The sequence below is a fragment of the Bactrocera dorsalis genome, chromosome 3 (genome assembly GCF_023373825.1).
Source record: "Bactrocera dorsalis isolate Fly_Bdor chromosome 3, ASM2337382v1, whole genome shotgun sequence".
Lineage (NCBI taxonomy): Eukaryota > Metazoa > Arthropoda > Insecta > Diptera > Tephritidae > Bactrocera > Bactrocera dorsalis.
The window spans coordinates 52,017,491-52,036,331 of record NC_064305.1 but is presented as its reverse complement, the minus strand read 5'-3'; the positions used below and the strand labels follow the sequence as shown (position 1 = coordinate 52,036,331).

The following is an 18,841-nucleotide window of genomic DNA, read 5'->3' as shown; positions in this document are numbered from 1 at the left end:
CGGCTAGAAATATCTTACATGCATACATATGTATGTATGTACCCATATACATATGTACTCGTATGACTGTGTGTACATACATACATATATTTATAAGTGCGACTCAAAATTATTATTACAACTAATTAATAATAATTATAAATAACTCATTACAAAATCGTTTTATTATTTGAATTTGTGTTTAGTGTTAATCTGTCTTTTTAGGACTAGTCGAAAGATAGTACTTCTAACCTAAAATGTTTTTCTTGGTGACTTAACTTTACACTAGGGTGACAGACTTTTCAAACACTGATTTACGTATGTACATACATACATATTCATACATACATATGTACATATGTATATGTATATCAAGGCGCACATTTAAAAGGCCTGTGGTAAGGCAGCTAAAGTGACTGCCGTCCTGTCGAGAATCATGGCAAACATTGGTGGCCCAAGTCAAAGTAGGAGAGCTCTGCTGGCTAAAGTTAGTCAATCAATGCTTATGTACGCAGCTCCGATATGGGGGACAGCCCTTCGTCAAAAAACCTGTGTCAATATGGCCAAATCTGTGTCCAGGTTATGCGCCCTTAGAGTTGCCTGTGCGTTTAGACCGGTGTCGCACGAGGCGAGTGCTATCATATCTGGTCTTATGCCACCGGATATAATGGCCTCTGAGTCTACTTAACTCAAAAAACAAAAGCCATACATAGGCGCCTAACGGCCGACGAGCGCAACAAGGAGAGGAAGACAAGTCTCGAGGAGTGGCAAAAGCAATGGGATGCTGCAGACAAAGGAAGATGGACATATAGACATGGACATGGACATATAGACAGATTTCTACTTAACGCAGTTCTTATCGGGCCATGGCTGTTTCAGGGAATACCTACACAGATTTGGCCATGATGACGAAACAGACTGATCTTTCAGAAAACGCAGAGCACAAATTTTTCTCCTGCACGAGGTATGCAGTGGAGAGAGAGGCCATTAAGAAATTAACAAATGAAAGGATGACGCCCGACAACATATGTACATAGTTAGTCACATGCTGCGATCACAGCTGGTGTGGGTTAAAATGAAAGAGTGGACTGCAATAGCGCTCCGAGAACTCAGAACGAAAGAAAGGCAGCGCAGAAGCATAAGACCGTATGAATAACTCTGGAGGTAGGTCGTGAAGAGGCATTTATCGCCCAGCTTGGTCCTGCGAAGTAGTGCCTAACGGCGGTCCCGCAGGTCCGAATACAAGCTACAGCAGCCGGAGTTAAGGGTTTAGTACGTAGGCATACTGTTTCGCAAGTCCAGCATAGTGATTTAACAATGTCTGGGCGTGGTCCCGAAAGAGGTGTACTCTAGCGAGCAATATGAATCGTGCATGCTACCAGCCTCACCCTGGCAGTATCTTTAGAAGATTCCCCCTCCGACAAAAAAAAATATATACACATGTACATATACATACATATATGTGTATAGACACAAAATTAGTAAATTATGAAGTGACTATACTACATACATACATATGTATAAGGAATTATAACGGGTTGATTTACAAACCTGAAAAACCGCGTTTGGTGGATATGTTCTACGGATCATTCTGAACTTTGCCTAAGATACTATGAGTCTAAAACCGGTTTTGAGGCAGCGATGTTTAAGGCGAAGTGGTTTAGGGATCATAAAAATTATCAAAAAAATGTTCGTCAGTTTCTGAGATATCCGGATGAAATTTTATCCAAAAATAGGCCTAAAACCGGTTTTAGAACCATGTTCTCTTAGGCGAAGTTGGTCAGAATAATCCGTTGCAAATTTTTCGCATACACGATTTTATAGAAAAAAATCGACCCGCTCTAATGTACATATGCATGTACCGACGTAGTGGACGCGTACTAATGCGCAATTGCACCGTCGTAATGGTTAATTAGCGTTCTCCTATACTAAGAATATATATATACATAACGGGTGATTTTTTTGAGGTTAGGATTTTCATGCATTAGTATTTGACAGATCACGTGGGATTTCAGACATGGTGTCAAAGAGAAAGATGCTCAGTATGCTTTGACATTTCATCATGAATAGACTTACTAACGAGCAACGCTTGCAAATCATTGAATTTTATTACCAAAATCAGTGTTCGGTTCGAAATGTGTTTCGCGCGCGTGTTTTGTTCAGCGATGAGGCTCATTTCTGGTTGAATGGCTACGTAAATAAGCAAAATTGCCGCATTTGGGGTGAAGAGCAACCAGAAGCCGTTCAAGAACTGCCCATGCATCCCGAAAAATGCACTGTTTGGTGTGGTTTGTACGCTGGTGGAATCATTGGACCGTATTTTTTCAAAGATACTGTTGGACGCAACGTTACGGTGAATGGCGATCGCTATCGTTCGATGCTAACAACTTTTTGTTGCCAAAAATGGAAGAACTGAACTTGGTTGACATGTGGTTTCAACAAGATGGCGCTACATGCCACACAGCTCGCGATTCTATGGCCATTTTGAGGGAAAACTTCGGACAACAATTCATCTCAAGAAATGGACCCGTAAGTTGGCCACCAAGATCATGCGATTTAACGCCTTTAGACTATTTTTGTGGGGCTACGTCAAGTCTAAAGTCTACAGAAATAAGCCAGCAACTATTCCAGCTTTGGAAGACAACATTTCCGAAGAAATTCGGGCTATTCCGGCCAAAATGCTCGAAAAAGTTGCCCAAAATTGGACTTTCCGAATGGACCACCTAAGACGCAGCCGCGGTCAACATTTAAATGAAATTATCTTCAAAAAGTAAATGTCATGAACCAATCTAACGTTTCAAATAAAGAACCGATGAGATTTTGCAAATTTTATGCGTTTTTTTTTAAAAAAAAGTTATCAAGCTCTTAAAAAATCACCCTTTACATACATACATAACAGATACAATTATACGGAGTATTTGTGTAGGTATATATTATATACATATGTATACTGAAAAGTCCTGTATGAAATTCCGATAGGAAATCTATTCATTGAACAATTTTATCCTAAGTAATAGCCATTTTATAAGTTGTTCGCATTGAGAATGGATAAAATGCATGGCATAGGCATTGTTGGGTCATAGTATGTCCAGTTATGCAGAGATAAATGTGCATATGAATTGTGTATGTATGTATGTATGTATGAATATTTATGTAAACACGTTTGCTAGCTAAAGCAAGCAATAAATGTTGTCGAAATAATTAAACGAACATTGATGAATTATAACACAAATGTAACTATTACAACAAACTTTGTTGATTTGGCCATGGAAACCTCATCGCATTCGTAAAACTTTCAAAATTAGCCAAGGCAAAGATGTGGTAGCTCAAATAAAAAAAGGAAAAAATCCCAAAAGCTGCAATTTGTTTCGATTTTGATTTTAATGTGGCGCTAATTTCAGATCATATGCTTCGCTCTATGCAATTGTCACTTTTTTACTGAGTAATCAGATTTAATTTAAAAAATCAATTAAAATATTTATTTTATGGGTAAATAAAAGGTTACGAAATTATGTTACATGCTTGCTGTACGTACTTACATGCATATATGTACATACATATGTATGTAAGTATGTACTTGGACAGATTGCATGAATTGCGGTGCGCTGCATTGTTCGCCGTTGTCGAATGTTGAATTGCTTGTTCGCAATACATTTGTACAAGAGCATTACATACATATGTACAAATGTACACACATATATGGTACATAATATATAGCATAATATGTATGTATACATATGTATACTTATGTATGTAGGCATCAAATGGAAGTTTCAATGCAGATTTTAAATATTATAAATTAATATATTATACTTACATACTTATATATGTACATATGTAAATATATAACAAGTATCTTTTTCTAGGGATAGAAAGATAGAAATGTGGTCAAATGAAAGTATGTACATATAAACTTTGAAAAAAAAAAAAGTTTGGTTTAAAAGTAAGTTAAGTAATTAGTATTCCATCCTTGTTCTGATTTACTGCACGAAGATGTGTTGGCATTACTCGAACCAAATTTTTTAAAATTTTCATTGGAATATTGTCCCTAGACGCTTCATCTCTAAGAAAAATGATGGCAATTTTTTGGCCGCTGTTTGGTATTTTGGAATCAAAAATTGACCACAAATACTCAATTGTATTAAGATCCAGTAACTAAGCCGGCAAGTTCAGTTTTTCTAAAAAAAAAAGCGAGTAGCCAGGCGAGATTTGTATTACTAACTGGAAGACAAACGACTCCAAATTCATTTTTCCGCACTATTTGTCAGTTCACTTTCGCTAAGGTCAACATATGAAGCACCCATTATTCATCCGTCGATTTTAATTAAACTACCTGCACCAAACTATGAGAGAACTTCCTTCATGCTTCACTGATGATTATATGCATTGTGGTTTTAAGCGATCAAAAGGTTTACACAACACACACGCTTACGTGCTTTTTGAACTCCTTACATCGAATTCGGATTCACCGGACCAAATAACTTTATCCCAAAAGTTAGATAATGTTTTGCAAACTCTAGTGTTTTTTCCTATTCGCAATGGAAATCATAAGCAGTTTTTTTGCATAGTTTTTCAAACCAAATATTCGTAATTTCCTTTGCATTGTACTAAAGGAAACATCCACCCCAAAACTTTCGATCAACTCCCTCGATGAAATTTCAGGGTATTCAGCAACTTATAAAAGTCGCTCAGCGTGTATATAAATTTTGGGCTTTGGACCGTTACGTATTGAGTCTTGCATGACTTCCTTTTCTTGAAGTTTCAAAAATCTGTTTTACCTCTCTGATCGAAATGGAATATTTTTCAGATAATTTTTGATACGTTTCACCCCTCTTCCTATCTTCTACAGTTTCTTCAGTTTTCCGCATTTTTTCAAATTTATTGAATGTGTACTACAGTTTTACCTTGAAAGAAATTAATCAAAACTAAAATTTTGCTTTCATTTGACGCGCACTCATCGTTATAATTACGTTCCCTAATAAAAATTTTGTCTTTATGGTGAAGTGGCCGAATAAGAATTGAAATTCTCCATTTGCCTCCATTCACAAGTACATACATAAGTATTTTTAAGAGAACATTTTAAATGATTTTTAAGAACACTGGAAAATAAAGTGTTCCGAATCATAATTTTTTATCAATATGTCTTATGCTCTTCCACGTCTATAATATGGCATATAAGGTTCTATTTGCAGGCTAGCTCATTTCAATACTCTACTGTTCTTTGCGATACTCTAATCATCATTATTATCATTATTTCTCGTGTTATGGGGGTTCTCAAATTCTTTCATCGATTTCGCTTTGTTGCCAACTAAAAATGCATCAGTATTCACCCATTCAAATGCAAACAAAATGAAGCCAACAATGTTAACAACAAAAACAAAGGCAAAAGACTTTTTTAGCCTCTGGTTATCGCAAAAAAAAATGTCTTAGAATCTTTTGAAAGTAAGCTTTTACATTTTATATTTGTTTTTATTGCCTTATTGGCGCCGAAGCCCTCAGAAAAGTCAATAAAAGTAAATCTCAACTATCTTAATGCGCCGGAATACTTCGAATACATGCCTCAATATTCACACACACGCATACTTGTACTTGGGTCTTCAATGTGATATAGGGAGGTGTGCTTGTGCTCGGTTGCCTTTGCCACCCAGCTACTTTTACTGGTTCGACTTGCGGCACAATGAATAATCGAAATGTCGCGATGACCGCATAAGTGGAAAATATTTTAGGGGACAATGTGGTATGTTAAATAAAATTTCCAGATTATTTTACGCATTATTACGTATACTTAAGAGATGAGTGTGTTTCGAACAGCGAAGACTAGCCTTTATTCTTGTAAGAATATAAAATGCTTTAATAGCTTTGGACTCTTGATTTTAGGTATGCGAATGAGAGTGAGAAGAAAAGGGTCCATGAATACAGAAATTGTATAACGGATGAGCTGAGTGGATATATATCGCCTGTCTGTATGTATGTGTAAATAAATCGCTGATAAATTTGTAATTTAGCTGCCGCATTTTAATGTTTTATTCAATAGCCGGAACTGATAGATTTCATACATTCCAATATTTACATTTGAAAGAGAGATGAGATATTCTATTACCCGTGAGTTACTTTCGGGATATCAAAAAATTGTTGAACCAGAGTCTGACCGAAGGTGGACAATGCTAAAAGCAAAAAGATCAGTGGACCTCTTTCCTCGCAGCCACACAATTGCTGCTTGTTAACTTTGCTAGCTCCCGCGAAGCCCATATATCAGAATTTAACGGCATTTATAGTATGCTACCCATACCCATACGTACAAATGCTAGTTCAATCTTAGAAATCTTTTATTTTAAAAAATGATATTAGTGGAGAGTTAGGAAATATTTAAATTTTCGATTTTACGGATTGATGGAACTTCATTGGTTTAATAGTTATAATTGAACTGCATTAGCAAATTTCCGTATTACAACGTGTTTCATCAAAAATAAGTAGTTACTAATAAAATTTGGAGGACGACCGCAATCGGCCAATACTCCCGGGCCCAAAAGCTTATCAAGGCTAAATACGCCAAGTTACGCACAGTTAGTCGCAAAAACCAAAGAAAAGCATGGATATGGGAAAGTTAAAGGTTAATATTATTTAACATCCGTTATGTAAATATGTATGTATATAACACTGTGTCTACTTGTTCTTTTGTTAAATAGCAATATGAAAATATGTAATATAAAGAAGTTTCCCTTTTCACCATACAATTATTTATTGAAATGTTTTAAACATCCAAACAAATAAGAAAATGTTCCTGAGTTATTTACATATATACATATGTACATATGTATGTATATGGAAAATCAGAAATCATAACGCTCCACGTGTTAATGTTACTATTAACAGTTCAAGTTTAACAAGAATTTTTTCGACCTTTCAGACGATGTTTTAACGATATCTAAGGACACATTTTAAACTGTTATTCCTGGCCCACCCTAATACACATATGTATATACAATACCAAATTACACGGAATATTTTTGAAAGTTGAAATCATATGTGATGCAAGAATGCATTAAAATGTTGAGAAAAATCTCACGACGCGGATCAGTTTGTCATACGACAGCGCCACATGAGCGTTGACTTAATTACCCACAAACGAAAACGCCAAGCCACACGCGTGCACTTGGCAAGTTGAGGCCAATCGACCTGCCAGCCAGGCAGATAGGCACACACACATATGCATGTGTACATGCTCACACCGACTCGCCTAGTTGGCTACTTAAGTTTTGGCCAAGCTAACTGCCACAGTGATATGCATATGCTCGGTCTTTATCGAACACTCCGAACATTGCCTTGATCAATAGGTTCGACATTTCACATCTACACACCTGTCTGCATACATACGCACTTGGGTATGTGTGTGCGTGTATGCAAAGTATGTTAGTGTCTACGGATTTTGTTAATGAACCAATGAGTACAAATACATACCCGAACATATTCGGGTAGATATTCGGTGTTTATGGCAAAATACCAGCTCATACGCTTACGCACAAGAAATTAATACACATATGTATGTATGTGTATAGATGTATATTTGTGAACGTGTTTGTAGACGCTATTTTATCCGCTTTTTACCTTTCTACTGTTTTAAATATTTTCCAGTTGTTTTACCATTATATTCACTCTGCTGGCATGTTTTCGTAGCTGTACATTATTCATTTCATTTCAGGGCGCTACATATGCTAATGCCGCTTTCATGTTAACCGATTATGAAATTACAAATAAATTTAATCAAGTGAAATTTTAGTGACCCCAAAGTTTTGTAGATACATATGTATGTATACATTTAATCACATGGACATTCTCGAATTTGTTAAAATAAGTATAGGAAGACACGGGCGGGGAGCTTTATGGAGGTTAATAAGTATGTACGTATGTTTGTATTCCATGATATATGTGTCGGCATTCCAGACAAGACGGCCAGAGCAAGAAGATTGAAGCTTCCATTATCTTATACTTAAGCAACGTGCTTTGATAAGTGCATGGCATATTCTACATGCCTTCACATTTATAATACATACATACATATGTATGTATACAAATATGAGCAATAAACCCAAATCGCTTTAAAAACCGATTTTCATTTCATGTAGTTGTTCAATTTTAACAAGTCATCCAATTGAATGAAAACAGATTTTTGGATAAGTAGAACTTTCTAAAAGTTATACTTGTATATATGTACATATATACATATGTATGTATGTATATATACTTATATACCGCAACACCGATATACGTGTGTGTGTATGGATGGATCGATATATGCAGAACGCCAACTTTTGTAAATCGATATTAACCGGAGGATAAAGAAATAATATTAAACTACCAACAAATTCGCATTTACATGGCGAGCATCTGATCAAATTTAACCCGAACTGCTTGATTTAAACTGCGCGCAAACTGAGTCGAAGAAAGATTTTTCCTAGGATGCATTCAGTGTAAATTCATCAAAAACCTACCCCATTCGAGTCGTTCATCCGCCTTCATCCAAAAATATAACATTGAAAAAGTTGCTGACAACTTGCTTGCAAATTATACTGTTGGCATCAGATAGACGGTCAGAGGATCTCAAGATCTCTAATGCATCGACTCAACAGATTTTGGTTAATGCTTGGGTATGAAGTGTGTCGGTGCTAGACTCAAGATGATTGGAGACATAGATTGGGACCCTGCCTACCTAGCCAATGGCGCTCATAAAATGAACCATAACCGACAGCTCAGCAGAGGCTTAAACAAGTGTATGCTAAATTGGATTATTCATTGGCATCCTTGTGTTGGTTCGAGAGCCTATTTTGTATTAAAATACGTGAAAGTTTTATTCGGAGTCAAATTTGATCGGTGAATATATGCACCCTGAAACCATTCTTTCACAATTATATGGTACAGAACGCATTCAAATTGCAAACGCAGGATTTCTAATTTTCCATCCGCTATGAAATACAAGTCTAGTATGTCTAGTGACAATCATACCATTTCTAATATGTTCGCTGAATTCTTCAAATCCAACTACTCTCCAAAATCTCCAAAAAATGTTCCGCATCAGCACAAGTTATGTCCGATTTCTGTCATTAATGCACCTACCATTTCCGAAGCAGACGTCTTATATCAGTTAAATATGTTAGAACAATCATACAATTATGGCCCAGATATGATAACAAAACTATTTAACGCATCACTTATGCAAGGCTTATTTCCATCCATATGAAAAAAGTCATTTATAATTCCTCTACATAAGAGTGGATTTAGGTCATCTATTGAAAACTATAAGGGAATAGCAAAGTTGTCTGCACTACCTAAACTTTTTGAAGCAATTATAACAGATGACATAACCTTCCAGATCTCTCCACTAATTTCTTGTTCTCAGCACGGTTTTTTTAAAGGGAAATCTACAATAACTAATTTGCTTGAATTTGTATCACATGTATCAACGGGCTTTAGGGAGAATAAGAATACTGATGTTATATACACAGATTTTAGTAAAGCTTTTGATAAAGTATCCCATTCAATTCTTCTGAATAAACTTGATCTTCTTGGTTTTCAACCAATATTTATAAAATGGGTTGCTTCTTATCTTAGTAATAGAAGTCAACAAGTCATATTTAACGATACTTTTTCTGACATAATCAATGTTCCTTCAGGCGTTCCTCAAGGTAGCCATCTTGTTCCAATTCTGTTCTTGTTATTTATTAATGACATATCAACTGTTGTTAAGTTTTCAAAAGTTTTATTATATGCTGACGATGTAAAACTTTTTAAAACGTATACTTCAAACAGCGAAAGATGTCAGTTGCAAACAGACTTAAACAACCTAGTTTCTTGGTGTGATAGAAATTACATGCCATTGAACCTTAAAAAATGTAAAACGATGTGCTTTTCACGTAGATCTGTAGACCCTACTTTATACGCAATACAAAACTTTAGGTTGGAGCACGTAAGCAGTCTCGTTGATCTGGGAGTAACTATGGACCCCAAACTCAATTTTAATCTTCACGCAGCTTCCACGGTTTTTAAAGCTAAAGGCGTTCTTAGTTATGTTAAACGTTGGTCTAAAGAATCCGCTTACCACAAAAATTCTTTTTACATCTCTGGTGAGGCCTATATTAGAGTATGCATCTGTGGTTTGGAACCCTAGTTACTAAGTCCATTCGGATAAGTTAGAGTCCGTTCAAAAACAATTTTTACTTTTTGCCTTAACTCATTTGCATTGGGATTCCAGTTTAAATCTTCTCCCTTACACTAACCGTTTAAAACTTATAAATCTCCCAACACTCGCTAGTCGTAGGGAGATGCTTGGTATAATATTTCTTGTAAAACTCATAAATGGGTCAGTCTGTAGCCCATCTCTGTTATCTGATATTAATTTTAACGTTCCCGCTCGCTCTACCAGGCAGTTTAGACCCTTACTTTTAAAATTTTCTAGAACAAATTTTGAGTTAAACGAACCATTCCGCCGTATATGTCATGATTTCAATTCTCATTCCAGCACATTTGATCTAACAGACTCACTCTTTACCATTAAAAAAATTATTTTATCCACTCTTAACAAGTAACATTTAAATATTATAAACTTTAATTTAATTCTGAATTTTGGCTGTTGAAAATATTGTTTCTGTAGCTGAGCAGCTTAAGATCGCAACGCTTAAAACTCTCTTGCCTTTTATGACTCGGCTAATTCCGCTCGTTCGCGGATTGCGCCCCTCGCGTCGGTTGGACGGGAGGAGGGTAATCGTAGGGTATTATTAGATGGAAAGCGCTTAGAACGATTAAAAGAGATACCGTCTTAGATTTGATAACTTTGTTATTCCTCTCACCCATGTTTCTTATGAAAGATTTGGGAGGTTTTGAGTATTATTGCTCAACTTAAGAGCGGTTAAACTTTAACCTGCCCAAAAATGTCCAGACATAAGCTAACCTAGCCACGCAATGTGGTCAGTTATCGATCGTTGTATTTAAGAGTCTTGCCAAATTAGGCACACCTAAACACTTTCTTTATCCAACCTGCTACTATAAATTCGGCACCGGAAGTGATATTATGCATTTTCTATGATTAATTCTTCAATTTCACGAGCGCTGGTATTATGGTAGCGCGAATGCGATTCCTAGCCCATTTAAATGTGCCCAATATTCCACTCCTACACTTTTTTGCATTGCATTCTGAGATTTAACATTGACTATTACATATGTACATATATGTAAGTATGTTCTAGAGCCGTAAAATAATATATAAAGGAGAACCATTGTAGTGGCTTACAACATTTCACACAAAGATAATGAATTTAGACTCACCCAAGCGATACTTACTCTTCCAACGCTTTGACGCGAAAGTATTCATTCCGTCGCCGAAAATTATTTAAACTTAACTGTGAGCCATTATTCACTCATTGTCAGTTTGAAGGTGAATGCTTCTTTCTTTCACTTGAAGAATATCTTTGTTTCGTTTTTCCGTTTAAAATTGTGAATAAGAAATTTCAACACTATTGTCATATACGAAAGCTCAAGCTTAGTGAATTTTACTATTATTTAGGCGGCTAAGTCCCGTTAAGGACAAAGATATATGTATATGCGATGTAAAATAAATATTGAATTTGTTGACATTTCTATGGTATACTCATAACTATGTATGAAAACTTGACTTCAGCTTTTTCTTCTGCATCTTAATTAAGTGCAAATTTCTTTAGAGTTGCATATATTAATTTTTACATATTGCTGCCATTAAATGATACAAATAGGTCGAGTCATAAATTTCAAATTAACCTAATTACACGCAAATGAAATGCCCCAGCTTTTCATATAAAGCTAATGCTTTCATATAGTTTAGTGGCAGAATCTGTAAATGTGGGTCCAAAAATATCATATAATTATGGAGTATTTTTCAAATTGGAAACCCGGGCTTAAGATCACACACAGTGTGTTAAAACGCGTATTAATAATTAGTCTTCTTGAAAAGGGGATACTTTATTTAATCGGAACCAAATATAATACAAATTCATGAGCATCTGTTTTTAACTTTGCGTAATTTGAAAATTTTTCATTAACCTTTACTTTCTATCAAAGTTTCTCCGGGATTCGGTTCATGATTCCATTATAGAAGGTTGTGTCGGTAGCCCAAAAACAACAACTTGTCTAAAGTAATAGGATCCATAATGTCAAAATCTACCGTTTTCTTTTGTACTGTTTCAAGAATAAATTTTTTTAAAGATTTCAACCAATGAAAAAGCGTTTTTTGAGGAGAACTAAAGACGAATAAATAGTAAATAACACAAAGTCATCAAAATGTAAAGAGAAAAGGTATGAGGAAAACAAATAATAACTAATTTTGACATTATGGATACAAACACTTTTTCATAAGAGGAAGCACGCTCCGTATCGACACAAACTTCTATAATTGAATATAATTTGATTCAGTTCAAAGAAAATTTTAAAGAATGCCTGTTCAAGTAAAAAATTTAAAATATGTATATACATATGTATGTATGTTCATATTTGTTAATTTTATACAGCAACAAAGCAACAACAAATCTAGAAAATTTAGGCTTGCGCAAGTCAAGCGTTGCGCATAGTGAGTAGTTGCAATTGCTAACGTTGGCACCAAAATATAGCTGTGCACCGTCGCATAAACCAACCGACTATTGCTCGTACAAATGCATTTTATTCGTTTGCCACCGTCTGCTGCATGTCTACATGGTGGAGAAACTTATCGAACCAATCTGCAGCACTCACGGGGATGCACAAACATGTGTACTTATGAATATGGCAGTTAGTGTAATTTCAAAATTACCCTAAATTTCATAACTTAAAGTCTGCGAAATACTACAATAATATGTATTTGTACGAAATATTATTATCACTAAACTGATACAAGTTGGGATATATCTTTAAATATTTGCTTCTTTTAACAAAGTTATTGACTACTGTGCTAAACATTAACACAATTTTCTCCACCGCTTGTCTGACTGACTTCGTATGTTATTTAATTCGCTGACTAATTGGCAACATGCAATCGCATTGTGCCGTAGTATGTGAACCGAATTATTGGCTAAACATTTTTGACAAAGAAACCAGAAAACATTGCGGTTCAAGACAAAATAGAGAATGGTTTTACTTGCAAAGATTGTTTAAAATGCCAAATATTCAAATCGATCTAAGAATGTCGGCATTCTCAAGAATAATGTGCGCTTGCTATTTATAAGAACAGAAATAATATAAGTTTTCCCAAACCCATCCAAAACGTTTCACTACTCCTATTTTAAATTCTCGTAAACGTTAATACAAATTTAGATATGAAATATGGGTCTTAGTTATCTGAATAAGTCAAGAAATCATTATCACTTCAGATCAAAGATTTAGTCCGGGATTAAGATACACACATTATTACTTAATTACGAACACTTTTGTAAAATAAAATTTTGCATATAAACAAAGGATTACGTACTTAGTTTATCATAAATCGAGAACGGATATAAGCACAATCAGTACCAGCACCATCCTGTTATCCATTATAATCGAAACATTTTTCTGTGCGTTAGCGCCACCTATCTTTCAAATACCTATCGAGATTATAGCTATTTGAACACTGTATGTTATTGTAATACATTAGGGGCATCCCAACAAGAAATACACTTACACCGTTCAAGAGTTTGAGAAGAGCAAAATAATCTCGATATTGTATTTGAATTGGAATAAATTTTAAATAACGTTATTCCTTTTGACGCTTTAAATTTCAAAATAATTTGATAATCGCAAGTATGCTCGTTATTGGTTACTTGAGATATCTTTCAAACAATTCGTTGCACAATAAGAAATATCTTGATCCCGGATTTGTTTTCCGAATATTATGTCATCATAAAAAACGAATAAATACAACAGAAATAACATAGATAACATAAACATGTTAAAAATCAATATTTTTGAAACTAGAAAGCAGAACAGAAGCCTCTTTAGAGAAGGTAAAATATATTTTTTCTTAACTTGGAGTGAACGCCAATAATTCCAACGAGATTGGAAACACACATCTATTAGAAAACTAAACGTTATTAATGTTGTATTAATAACCAACGAATCTACATATAAACATTTACATATGAATATGTAGATTCTGACGACCTCCACAGCCAGATTTGGCATCTTCCTCCGCAACTGGGCTCACCACATGCAAGGAATTTAACAATACCCACACTTATAAATGTTGCTATTGAGGAAACATTAAGTTTATTGATAGGTACATATGTAGGTATTCATATACATATTGAATTTATGCATGTATGTGTATGTGCATATTTTATAACCTTGTGGTTCTTTAGATTTTATCTTTATAAGCTTGCATTATTCTCTATTCGCCTGTAAAAGTGTTCATAGACACTTCTATGTATGTAATTGTCGCGGGGTTGATATTTATTGGCTTCTTAGCACAGCACAATATTTCAGGGTTAAGAAAAACTGGCGGTAATTAGCACCGATTCGTAGCGAAGCATTTGTGCGCAAGCAATGCTAATTCATACTGCTTATTTGCACATATGTATGTATGTGTATGTAGACACCTATTTATGTACATATGTACATATACCCGCCCATACACGATTATTAGCAATCTCAGTATTTATATTGTACATAACATACATACATACATATGTATGTATGTATAAAGTTAATAGTTGACTCCGCCATTATTATGTAGGTACATGTGAAATTGTTTGTTCAATGTACATAAAGATGAATTTATTTCAATTTTAATTTTTCTGAGATATGTTTAATAAATACTTGTTTATTTTAGCACAAATATAGATACATGGTATATACATATGTATATATGTTTTTGTTTCTTGAATTTAGTAATTTAACAATAAACATCGTAAATCAAAATTCATTAACCCTCACCGATTCTAAATCGAATCTGACACACACACACAATCCCTTCTACTAACAGCCGTTTACCGCTTCAAAACCAACCCATACGGACGCACCGTTGTATAAGATTAACTAACTTGTAAGTATGTATGTATGTAAGCACGTCTGTTGGTGTGGCTAATGCCTGCAGACACGTTTTCGCATTTATTGGACTTTTTTCAGCTCGGTTTGTAATGGCCATGCATCGGTGGTCTTAGTGCCACAGTAAGTTGGCTATTGGCCTAGTCACCCAGAAAGTACTTAACGCCGCCGCACCATTCAAGCTCGTCTTCGCACTTAAAGTCAAGCTTGTATTCGTGCAACAATAAAATTTAAGCCCAAAGTTTTTACGAGGCTTTTATTTGCCTTCTCTTACTGAGACTATCTTGTTGTGCAAGAAGGTAAAATGAAAAGGGAAGACAAGAAGAACGCACAATGAGAGAGGCTAAAATTTTCATATCTTTATATATTTGCACTTGTTTTCTCCAATTCTACTTTTATCACTAATGCCCTTCCCATTTCTTCCAGCTTTAGTTCCTCCGCCAAACCTTTAATGGGTAGAATCCATATTATATATGTATGTATTTATCTTTATGTGTGTATAATGCTTGAAACTCTTTACATTACTTATCTTTTTGTGCATTGAGTATTCACTTAATTTCTGCTTGTTCGATACTGTTAGGTGTAGTCTCAGAGTGACACTTATTGCAAAAAGCTCCTTGTGCAATGGCTTAAAATGCCTAAGAATGGTATGAACTATCCGATTGCTATCACACATTTAAGATTGTTCTTTTCGTTGATCAACGTAAACTTCTAAAATTTTTTTAGTTTTTATTATTGTATAAATCCAGTTATTAATAAGATGATCATTTCTTTGACAAACGACGAATTAATCGAATATTGAACGAATTTTATTTTTCAAATTCTAAGCATTTTTGTTTTTTATGATATTAGAGTGATAAAATTTTGAAAGTGGTCTTATCTAAGCTTGGTTTGAAATCAGAGAGTTCTATCTTTAGATAAAAGCTACACTTTTAAACTTTTTGTTCGACAAGAAGTACTTTTTTGTCTTGGAATTAGTACAACTCTTGATAATTTTTTGTGCCATACTTCGCATTTATCAAGAATAATTTATGTACTTTAACATAAATATGCACATTCAATTCGGGAAAGCAGTGGCAAGTGAGTTATTTACGAATTTCAGCACTTTCCATTTCTCCATATTGATTGCTTTTGGCTATGTGACTATCCATCGCGCGATCTGCTCAGAATAGATAATGAGGCAAACAGTAGAAAAACTATCTGTAAAGTAAATTTTTGCCATTAAATACCTAGGCTACACGTTACCTAAAAATAACTAAAATAAAAAGATAGAAGCTAATATTAGCCAGTATTAAAGCCAATTAATAAAAATCACATTTACTTTACAGTCAAATTCGGTTCAAACAGGCTCTCCGCCAAAAATGCACCCATGATTATAACAATACTATATATACACATACATTATAGCGTTAGAATTTTCTACGGAATCTCAAAAACCTCGTTTGTTTCAAATTTTATTTAGATAACTCAAAAAGAAGAAATTTTTATAATCCGATATCAGTTTAAGATCTTTATTCTTTTAGTCAAAGTTGTTCAGATTGATCCCTAGGAAAAATGCATTTGCACATAAAAGGAAAGCGTTATGGAGACGTAGAGGCCATTCAAAAGTCTTGCACCGGCAGACTGGCGGCCATACCGGCCACCGAGCAAAAACACTCGATCGACATGCTTTTGGACCGTGGAAAAAGCTGTATTGAAGCAGAAGATTTTGAATAAAATAAATTGATTTTGGCGAAAAACCATTTGTTCTGTTTCTTTTTAAGTCCTGTTTACTTTGGAACGCACCTTGTACTTGTAAGAGGAGTGGATGGGGTTATTATCTAATTAAACAATTTTTACAGTATATGAAGAGGTAGGGGACGGGTTCCCTCGTTACTCCGATCCCCTGTACCAAATTACCTTTATCTATCTTATTTACGTAATTAGTTTTCGTTTAATGGCGTTGTGTGAACATGTTAGTGGTCTGATTGCACTCATCTGCAATATTAACCATTTTACGATGCCGAGGAACATGTATACTAAGTTTTTTTAAGATATTTCAATTTTTATTGAAGTTATCCTTTACACAGACAGACGGACAACAGTCACTCACTAACTAATCTCGTCAACCTGATCATTCATATAGCACATACATACATATGTATGTACATATAACTCAGTATCTATGTCGATTAATTTCAGATGATACAACAACCCTTAGTTGAACAGAACTATTATACTCTGTAGCAACATGTTGCGAGGGTATAAAAACATACAAACACACCAAATGGAAAGTTTTGTGTGATTCCGTTTTCTCTCCACACATGAATGCAACTAAAATAAGGAAATCAACAGCCTATCTGTATACTAAATTCTCCTAGGCCACTTCTGACATTTGCCGCCAAATGCGAAACCGCTAAGCCTTAGTTTGCTGTGGGCTCATCATAAACTCATCTGCGGAAACAAATAAAAAATGGCTAACAGTTTAATTTTAGCGATTCTCTATTATAAAACAAACACACCAAACACACTTATAAAATATGCGAAATATGTATGTATAGTATATCGTATGAACATGGATTCGGAATAAACGGTAAATGTGCTCGTATCTAGCCAAATTAACTTTGAATCGCACGTTCTTGACCAACTGTTCGCAGACAGCGTGCAGCTTTGAATTGGAACAATTATTGGCGCATGTGGCATGCAACTTGCGGTATTTTAAGCTGAATTAAAATTTTCGACACTCCAACTTATTTTTATGTATGAAGGAAATAACATTGTGGCATGCACTTTTAATTATAACTGGCTTTCTAGCGGAAAATGCTTCCGAACACATAAGTATTATTTATCTGACATTTTTGCAAAGAAATATAAACACACAACACATATACATTTTTTGTATGTGAATATATGGTATTAGATTTTATCCTCGACTCAACTTAGTATTTGCTAGTTTAAAGTAATTTTAGCATTATCTGCAAAGTTTCACTGATAAGGACCAAAAGCAAATCATAAAAGCAAAAAACCAGGCTTTCTTATTTAATTTAAACTTTATCGAAAGAAGTTTTGCTTCGAGCCTCGTCAAATAAAAAGTTTTCCATACACAGTTCGATCGATCAGCTTGTTTGACAGCTATGCGGTATATTTGTCCGATCTGAACAATTTCTTAAAAGATTGTAGCAGAACCTTGGGTAATAATCTGTGGTGAAGACTCCTCGTCAAATTAAAAAGTTTTCCATGTAAATTGGATCCGTCAGTTTGTATGGCAGCTATGTATATGTTACACCGTACTTTGCTAAATAGCGTCTCCGACGTTTACTTTTAAAAACATAGTGGCAAATTTAATATAATATGAATACATATTTTTTATTCGACCAAATAAGACGAAAAGTTCAATAATTAATAAATTCTTGAACACTTTTTATTGTCGTAAGGAAATAATTACCTTTCCGTTGTGTGGTATTCTTCTTAAACTGTAGCATTTGAGGTTCTATGCATTAAGTGAGAGAATCAATTGGCACTACCAATATGTTACACACGCCCTTTATAAGAGATCGCCCAATGCATTAATTATAAACGAGCTAGCATTTTACTAACTGAACCAACTTAACCAGTGGTCAAACGAGTATGGTTATGGTCGATCAAACAATAGAGCGTCGAGTGCAGATGATTCATCGTGTCTGCTTCTTTCATTTTAGCGGTTAGTACTGGCCAGCAGCCATCAGTCGTGTATCAGCCGTTAGCTGTCTGTCATTCGATCTGTAAGTATTTTGCCAAACTAGTTTGCCGCACCTGCCTTCCTCCCTGCCAAGTCAAAGCATACCAACTCTGTGAAACTTAAGCTTCGACAAACTAATTAAATATGCCG

At 34.8% G+C, this 18,841-nt stretch overlaps 1 protein-coding gene across 7 annotated transcripts in view; it reads right to left on the bottom strand.

Annotated features, from left to right (window-relative positions):
- Positions 1 to 18,841, bottom strand: part of LOC105225351 (rho GTPase-activating protein conundrum) — a 38,276-nt gene that overhangs the window by 6,813 nt on the left and 12,622 nt on the right. The window contains exon 1 of one of the 7 annotated variants that reach the window (XM_049452876.1): positions 18,419 to 18,777. The exons of 4 other annotated variants lie outside the window; for them this stretch is intronic. The gene's annotated coding sequence lies outside the window, so the exon portion shown is untranslated. Of the gene's footprint in view, positions 1 to 11,295; positions 11,315 to 18,418; positions 18,778 to 18,841 lie in introns of those variants that run through there. 2 more of the 7 variants (XM_049452875.1, XM_049452874.1) reach the window with 2 other exon arrangements.